The following is a 7,922-nucleotide window of genomic DNA, read 5'->3' on the forward strand; positions in this document are numbered from 1 at the left end:
TTCTCCTGACTATACTTATATGTTCTTGTACTTCTTGAACATACGGAGTGAATTTATAATTCTTGTTTTGATGTCCTTGCCTGCAAATTCTAACATCTGAGTCATATATAGGTCTATGTCTATAGAATGATTTTTTTTTCTGGTACTGGGTCATATGTTGCTGCTTATTTGCATACCAGGGAATCTTTTATTGAATGCCAGACATTGCACACTTTATGTTATTGGGTGCTGGATTTCTAAACATTCCTTTAGATACTTTACTTTTACACTGAGGGTTAATTTGGCCCCACTGAAGCAATAAGCTTTTGAGAACTGTACCCAATGCCCCCACCGTATTAGGAGATCTTCCCAAACTGGCTAGGGAAGACACTGTTTCTGGTCATGTGTGAACTCCTGAAATTGTTCTGCTTACTCTTCTCTGCTGTTCTTTCCCCAGCCTCAGTAGTCTCCTTACACAAGCGCATAGCAGTACTCAGCCAAAGTCTTGAGGGACTGCTCTGCAGATCTCTGGAATCCTCACTCTCTGCTGTTCTTTTTCTTTGTACTTTGCCTCACAATTTTTTCTCATTTTGCCCTGGTGGAACTCTAAACTTTGTCTCCTTAATCAGTGAGACTGTTGGACTCTGTTTCGGTATCTTTTTCCTGTGGTCAGCCTGGAAATTCTCCAGGAAGTGAGCTGCGGGTATTTGCAGGGCTCATCTCACTTGTCTTTCTCTCAGGGATCACAGTCTTGCACTACCTGTTGTCCAATGTCTGAAAACTCTTGCTTCACATATTTTGTCCAGCTGTTAGTTACGCGAGGAGGGAAGGTACATCTAGTCTCTATTATTCCATCATGATTAAAAATAGAATTCTGTTTTGGTAAACAGTTTTCATCTTGTTTAGATAGCTTCTCTCTATTCCTATGTTAATATTTTTATTAGAATGCTGTTAAATATTAGAGAAATGCCTTTTTATATTAATTCATGAAATCATGTGGGTTTTCCTCTTAATTTATAAATGTAATGATCGATGTAGACAGGATTCCTATTGTTGAATAACTTTTGCATTTCTGGAAGGAACCCTCATTGGTCAAGTATTTTACATGATTAAAGACAGTAACAAAATGACTGATGTGATGGTAAGTCCTGGGATGACTGTTGTGTCACCTTAAGAGCTGCCTGTCTGGATTGGCAACATCCCAAGGGATTCATCACAAAGATTGGCCTGCTGGAACTTAAGCAGCAAAATGAAAATTTCTTTTTCTAATAGAGCTATTAAAAATTCTGATGGGCTCTTCGAAAATTTAAAGGATTCTTTTTTAGATCTGGAAGCATCTTTTCACTTTTCAGACTGATTGAAGTTGTCCCACAATGCCCTGATGCTCTTCTCGTTTCTTTTCAGTCGTTTTTTTCTCCTTGTATTTCAATTTGAATGCTTTTTATTGCTGTCTTCAAGTTCACATATCTTTTCTTCTTAGTGTCTAATCTGCTGTTAATCTCATCCAATGTATTTTCATGTTAGACATTGTAGTTTTAATTTCAGAAAAAGGTATTTTAAAAAATATATCTGCCAACACGTTCAGTCTTCTAAATTTCTGAGCACATAGGATACAATTATAACTATTTCCACTAATTCTATAGTCTGTGTCTCTTCTGGGTTGTTTTTCATGTTTGTTTTCTCTATATTAAGGGTCATGTTTTTCTGTTTTTTTGCATGCCTGGTAATTTTTGATTAGATGCAAGACATTGTGATTTTGACCTTGTTGGATGCTGCACCTAAAGGTGGATGGAAGAGGAAGTCTTGGGGGCTACCACTCTGACTGGAGAAGCTGGCACGAGGCTCCCTCTTGTGGATGCAGCAAGGTAAGAAAGTAAAGTGCACGTTTTCTTCTGGAGCAAGTGGCCTCCAGCTCTGCCTCTGGACTGAAACACACACTTGCATGCTGTGGCTTAGCTGAGGGCTTGTGGCTCAGGACAGAAGCAGTGATGGTGAGGAGCAGGGGAGTGATACGGGAGAGGTACAGCCCCAGCCCCAGGACACAGTAGATCTCAATATTGGAAAGGGAGGAGTTCAGTATCAGTAAAGTGAGCTATAAGAGAGAAAGGAAAGCAGCCTTAGCAGACAGAGGTGGAACCAATTGAAAGAAGGAGGGGAGCATCTTGCAAGAACATTGCTGGTACTGTCTAGAGGCTGTGGGGATCATTCTCAGGCCATCCAAGAACTCTGAGAAGACTGGGGGGATGCTGGAATTTCACTGTCGTCGCTCAGGCCATCCAAGAACTCTGAGAAGACTGGGGGGATGCTGGAATTTCACTGTCGTCGCTCAGGCCATCCAAGAACTCTGAGAAGACTGGGGGGATGCTGGAATATCACTGTCTGGCTCAAGCCAGAGGCTATTTTTATTTAAATGCCATTAATTTTGTTTTTATTTTTTGATATTAACCCTGTCAGGTGAGTTTAGAGAATACCTGTTATCAATGATATATAATTCTGAAATGTTAATGTGTGGGAAGGAACAAGTAAGGCTCGATAAATATAACCTGGACATGTAATGATGCTAGAGAACTTATGATCTTTGCCTGAAAATTTTGGATGCATGAAAGTCCCTTATTGTCATTTTATTTATTTACTTAGTTCTTACTGAGATTGAGATAGTTTTGCTGTATAATACCTAAAGATCTCGTGTAAGAGTGATACTAGCTTTTGTTCCCTATTAGTTTCTTTTTCTTTTCTTTTTGACACAGAATCTCACTCTGTTGGCCAGGCTGGAGTGCAGTGGCATGATCTCGGCTCATTGCAACCTCTGTCCCCCGGGCTCAAGCAATTCTCCTGTCTCAGCCTCCCGAGTAGTTGGGATTACAGGTGTGTGCCACCATGCCTGGTTAATTTTTGTACTTGTAGTAGAGACAGGGTTTCACCATGTCGGCCAGGCCGGTCTCAAACTCCTGACCTCGGGTAATCCACCGCCTCGGCCTCCCGAAGTGCTGGGATTACAGACGTGAGCCACCACGTGCAGCCTAGTTTCGTTTTTTTAAAAAAATTATTTTATTTCCATAGGTTATTGGGGACCAGGTAGTATTTGGTCACATGAGTAAGATCTTTAGTGGTGATTTGTGAGATTTTGTTGTACCCATCACCCGAGCAGTAGACACTGCACCCAAATTGTAGTAGTCTTTTATCCGTCACTCCCTTCCCACCCTTTCTCCCTGAGTCCCCAAAGTCCACTGTGTCATTCTTATGTCTCTATCTTCATGGCTTAGCTCCCACATATGAGTGAGAATGTGCAATGTTTGGTTTTCCATTCCTGAGTTACTTCACTTAGAATAATAGTCTCCAGTCTCATCCAGGTTGCTGTGAATGCCATTAATTCATTCCTGTTTATGGCTGAGTAGTATTTCATTGTATATGTATATGGCAGTTTCTTTATTCACTCATTGATTGATGAACATATGGGTTGGTTCCACATTTTTACAACTGAGAATTGTGCTGCTATAAACATGTGTGCAAGTATCCTTTTTGTATAATGACTTCTTTTCCTCTGGGTAGATACCCAGTAGTGGATAACCAAATATGTTTTCCAAACTTTTAGATTTCTCTTCTTCTCGGGAATGCTGATTATTCTTTGGTTTGGTCATTTAACATAATCCCAGACTTCTTGGAGGCTTTGTTCATATTTTCTTACTCTTTTTTCTTTGTCTTTGTTGCATTATTTTGAAAACTTTGTCTTGGAACTCTAAGGTTCTTTCTCTTGCTCATTCACTTCTATTGCTGAGACTTTCCAGAGCATTTTGAATTTCTGTAAGTGCATCCATTGGTTCCTGAAGTTTTGATTGCTTTTTAGTATATGATACCTTTCTCCCCTTATTTTTGTATTTTTTTATTTCCTAAATTGGGCTTTGCTTTTTTCTGGCACCTCTTTGATTAGCTGAATAACTGACCTTATAAATTCTTTTTCAGGTAAATCAGGGTTTTTTGTTTTTGGTTGGATCCATTGCTGGTGAGCTAGTGCGATTTTTTTGGAGGGTATTAAAGAGTCCTGTTTTGTCGTATTACCAGAGTTGGTTTTCTAGTTCTTTCTCATTTGGGTAGGCTCTGTTGGAGGGAAGGTCTAGGGGCTCAAGGCTGTTGTTCAGATTCTTTTGTCCCACTGGGTGTTCCCGTGATGTAGTACTCCCGCTTTTCCTAGGGATGTGACTTCCTGAGATCTGAGCTGTAGGAATTATTATCTCTCTTCTGAATTTAGTCACCCAACAGGTCTACCAGGCTCTGGGCTGGCACTGGGAGTTGTCTGTACAGAGTCTTGGGATATGAACCATCTGTGGGTCTCTCAGCTGTGGATACCAACACCTGCTCTGGTGGAGGTGGTGGGGGGTGAGATGGACTCTGTGAGGGTCCTTAGTTTTGGTGGTTTAATGCACTATTTTTGTGCTGGTTGGCCTCTTGCTGGGAGGTGGCACTTTCAGGAGAGCATCAGCTGTGGTAGTATGGGAGAGACCAGGTAGTGGGTGGGGCCCTAGAACTCCCGAGAGTATATGCCGTTCATCTTCAGCTATCAGGGTGGGTAGAAAGGACCATTAAGTGGGGGGAGTGCTAGGCATGTCTGAGTTCAGACTCTCCTTGAGCGGGTCTTGCAGTGGCTGCTGTGGGGGCTGGAGGCGTGTTTCGCAGGTCAATGGAGTTATGTTTCTAGGAGGATTATGCTGCCTCTGCTGTGTCCTGCAGGTTGTCAGGGAAGTGAGGGAAAGCTGGCAGTCACAGGCCTCACCCAGCTCCCACACAACCCAAAGGGCCAGTCTCACTCTCACCAGTCCCCGCTCAACACACTGAGTCTGTGTCCAGGCAGTGGGCAAGCAGGGCTGAGAGCTTGCCCCAGGCTACCAGTCTCCCAGCTGTGAAAGCTGTGAACCCTTCGTGCTTCCCTGCCTGTGGTCTGCACGCCGGATTCATGCCCTCCCTGTAGTTTTGGCCAGTAGACTTCTTGTTCAGTTGGAATTGTTACAAAGTTCAGCTGGAGGCTTCCTTCTCCATGTGGCCTTTTCCCAGTGCCTCTGGTAGCCCTCCCCAATGGCCCCTGGGAGGCAAGGCAGAAATGGCTTGCCAGGGGACCCAGAGAGCCCACAGGGATTTTCCCACTGCTTCCTCTACCCCTGCATTTCACACGGCTCTCTGAATTGACTCAGCTCCAGATAATGTCAGAATCTTCTCCTGTGATCTAGATCTTGAGGTTCCCCAGTGAGGTTGTGTTTGGGGGTGAACAACACCCCTTTCCCACTTCCACAGTTTGGGCACTCACGGTGTCTTCCAGGTCCTGCAGGAACAATTCACTTCCTTCAGAAGGTCTGTGGGTTCTCTTGGCTTTCCTGATTTATTCCTGCAGTCATTCTGGAGCAAAAGTTCATGATGCAATACAATACTGCACACGCTGCTCTGTCCATCTGAGTGGGAGCTGCAATCTAGTCTGCCTCCTGTCTGCCATGATCCTCCCAGAGAGATACTAGCTTTGATACTCGTCTGTGTGGATGAAAAAGTCACAGGACACTTTAATTTCTATTTTAGTATTCCTCACATACTTTCTGCATTCATTTATATGTCTGCCTCCCCAGCAACTTCTTATGGCACCATGCTCTGTAATTACCATGTGCTGAGCGGCTACTAAGTGACAGATATTTATATGCTTTATGTGGCTTAACTTACATACTCTTCTGAGAAGCTGTATAAATTTCATTCTCTTATTTTTGTTTCCAGGTCTAGGAAATGGAGGCACAGAGAGATAAAATAAGTTGCCCAAAGCCATATGGTGATTAAGACTTGAACTCTAAAAGGGTTTTATTTCAAATTTTATTTAATTAATTTATTTTTTGAGACAGAGTCTTGCTCTGTTGCCCAGGCTGGTGTGCAATGGCGCAATCACAACTCGCTACAGCCTCAACCTCCTGAGCTCAAGGGATCCTCCCACCTCAGCCTTCCAAGTAGCTGGGACCACAGGAAGGTGCCACCACGTCAGGCTAATTTTTTATTTTTAGTAGAGATGGGAGTCTCACTATGTTGCCAAGGTTGGTCTTGGAACTCCTGGGCTCGAGCAGTTCTTCCACCTCAGCCTCCCAGAGTGTTGGAATTACAGGCTTGAGCCACTGCCCGGCCTGTTTTATTAATCTCTGAGTCTCTGCCCCTGCCCTAAGGAGTGTGGCATAGTCCTTGATATTGGATGACTGAGTAACGCAGGTAGTTTGTATGAGAGGTGCAGTAACCACATGGCGAATGGAAGATGATGCTGTAGACTTGCCCGTAGTTCACAGCTGGGACACTGTGGTTACCAGGACACAACTTCCAGAGTGGCTGTGACTAAAACTAGGAAATGCGGACTCCACTGGGTCTTCGTGTTTCCATTTTTTAAATGGGAAAATTTAATTCTGTCATTGACCTTCAAAGAGTTACTGGGAGTGACATAACATTGTTGATAAAAATCTTTGGAAGTCTCAGTGAGGGGATCTGCTAGCATTGATGAAATTATTTCATTCATAAACAGTCTAGGGGCCAAGGAAAGAGAAGAATGACATGGAATCTCCTTTCCTTGAGATCTTAGAATCACGCCTGCCTCCTTACCTCCATCCAGGACTGTTAAACTCCCAAAGCAGGGACTTTTAGGCCCACATGCACTTAGCCTCCTCTTCCCACCTCCTGTTCATCTCCGTTTCCAATGTTCCACTGCCATAACTGCCAGGAGGTTCTACAGAGAAGAATGAAGAAGAACCATACGATCGTAAACATGCTCTCTGAAGATATTATCAGCCCACCATCGGCCTTATTTATTGGGATGTTTTTATAACCTTTATTTGACACCTCTTCCCATCATTTAAAATAAACCTGGTGCTTCCGTGAATAATCTCTTGAGATCTGTACGTGCCTCCCAGCATCACATTTGTGCTTTTAACAAGCACGCTCCTTCCACTGCTCATGGCCAACTCAGGTTCACTACAAGCAGGGAATCTGTGTCTTGCAATGATCAAGTCTATATCAAACTCGAATTTATTTTCTTTTGTTTCTGAGAACTAATTCCACTCCAAGGCCTATACTGTACCCAACAGAGCTGCATGCATGTTTAATGAAAACACGTCCTAGAATATTCATAATACTTCTTCTATTTATGCCTTCAAACTGGAAACTACCCAAATGCCAGAGAGTAGAAAGGATGAATGAATTGTGGTAATATTTATTGAATACAATACAATACAATACAATAATGATAATGAATTAACTGGAACTATATCCAAGAAGGATGAATCTCACAGACATTATGTTGACTGAAATGAGCCAATCACAGAAGTGTACATATTCTGTAACTGCTACAGAAAGTTCAAAGAACAGGCAAAACCAATGCACAATGTTAGAAGCTGGGATTGCATTTATCCTGGGGTGGGGGATGGAGTATTGGCTGGAGGCAGGGGTGAGGAGGCCCGCTGCTGTTTTTGTTGTATTGTCTTTATCTGGGTGCTGGTTTTGAGGGTATATTCATTTTGTGAAAATTCGTTGAGCTGTAAACTTACGACTTATGTACATTTCTGTATGTATGTTTTTATAAAACTTACAGAAAACAAGAAATATATTGCCATGTACTGATTGGACTCTATTCTGGGCTATCTTGGAAACTGCAGCTTGAAGACAGCTAGGCCTCAGCATACGCCCTGACATCCTGCAATCTCAGCTCTGGATCCTGGTCAACTTTGGGAGAATAATCAAGCCAATTTTCAGAGAAGCAGTTTCTATGTCTTTCAGGTCCTTGTGTCCTAAGGGATTAGGAGCATTAGGGACCTGGTCTCAGTGTGATCCTGAGTGCTCATCCATTCTCTGGTCATCTTTCAAAGAAATACCAGGCTCCTGAATTCATCTGCACAGAGCTGGCCAGGCTACCTGCTGCCCACCATCCCATTGTCTTTCCTGCA

General features: G+C 43.0%; 1 long non-coding RNA gene across 1 annotated transcript; it reads left to right on the forward strand.

The window, feature by feature from the left end:
- Positions 1-1,716: 1,716 nt before the first annotated feature.
- Positions 1,717-6,862, forward strand: LOC105530639. The gene is made up of 2 exons (XR_001004675.1): positions 1,717-1,844; positions 6,509-6,862. It is a non-coding gene; the product is annotated as an uncharacterized LOC105530639 (long non-coding RNA).
- Positions 6,863-7,922: the final 1,060 nt, after the last annotated feature.

The sequence above is a fragment of the Mandrillus leucophaeus genome, unplaced genomic scaffold, assembly GCF_000951045.1.
Source record: "Mandrillus leucophaeus isolate KB7577 unplaced genomic scaffold, Mleu.le_1.0 Scaffold835, whole genome shotgun sequence".
NCBI lineage: Eukaryota > Metazoa > Chordata > Mammalia > Primates > Cercopithecidae > Mandrillus > Mandrillus leucophaeus.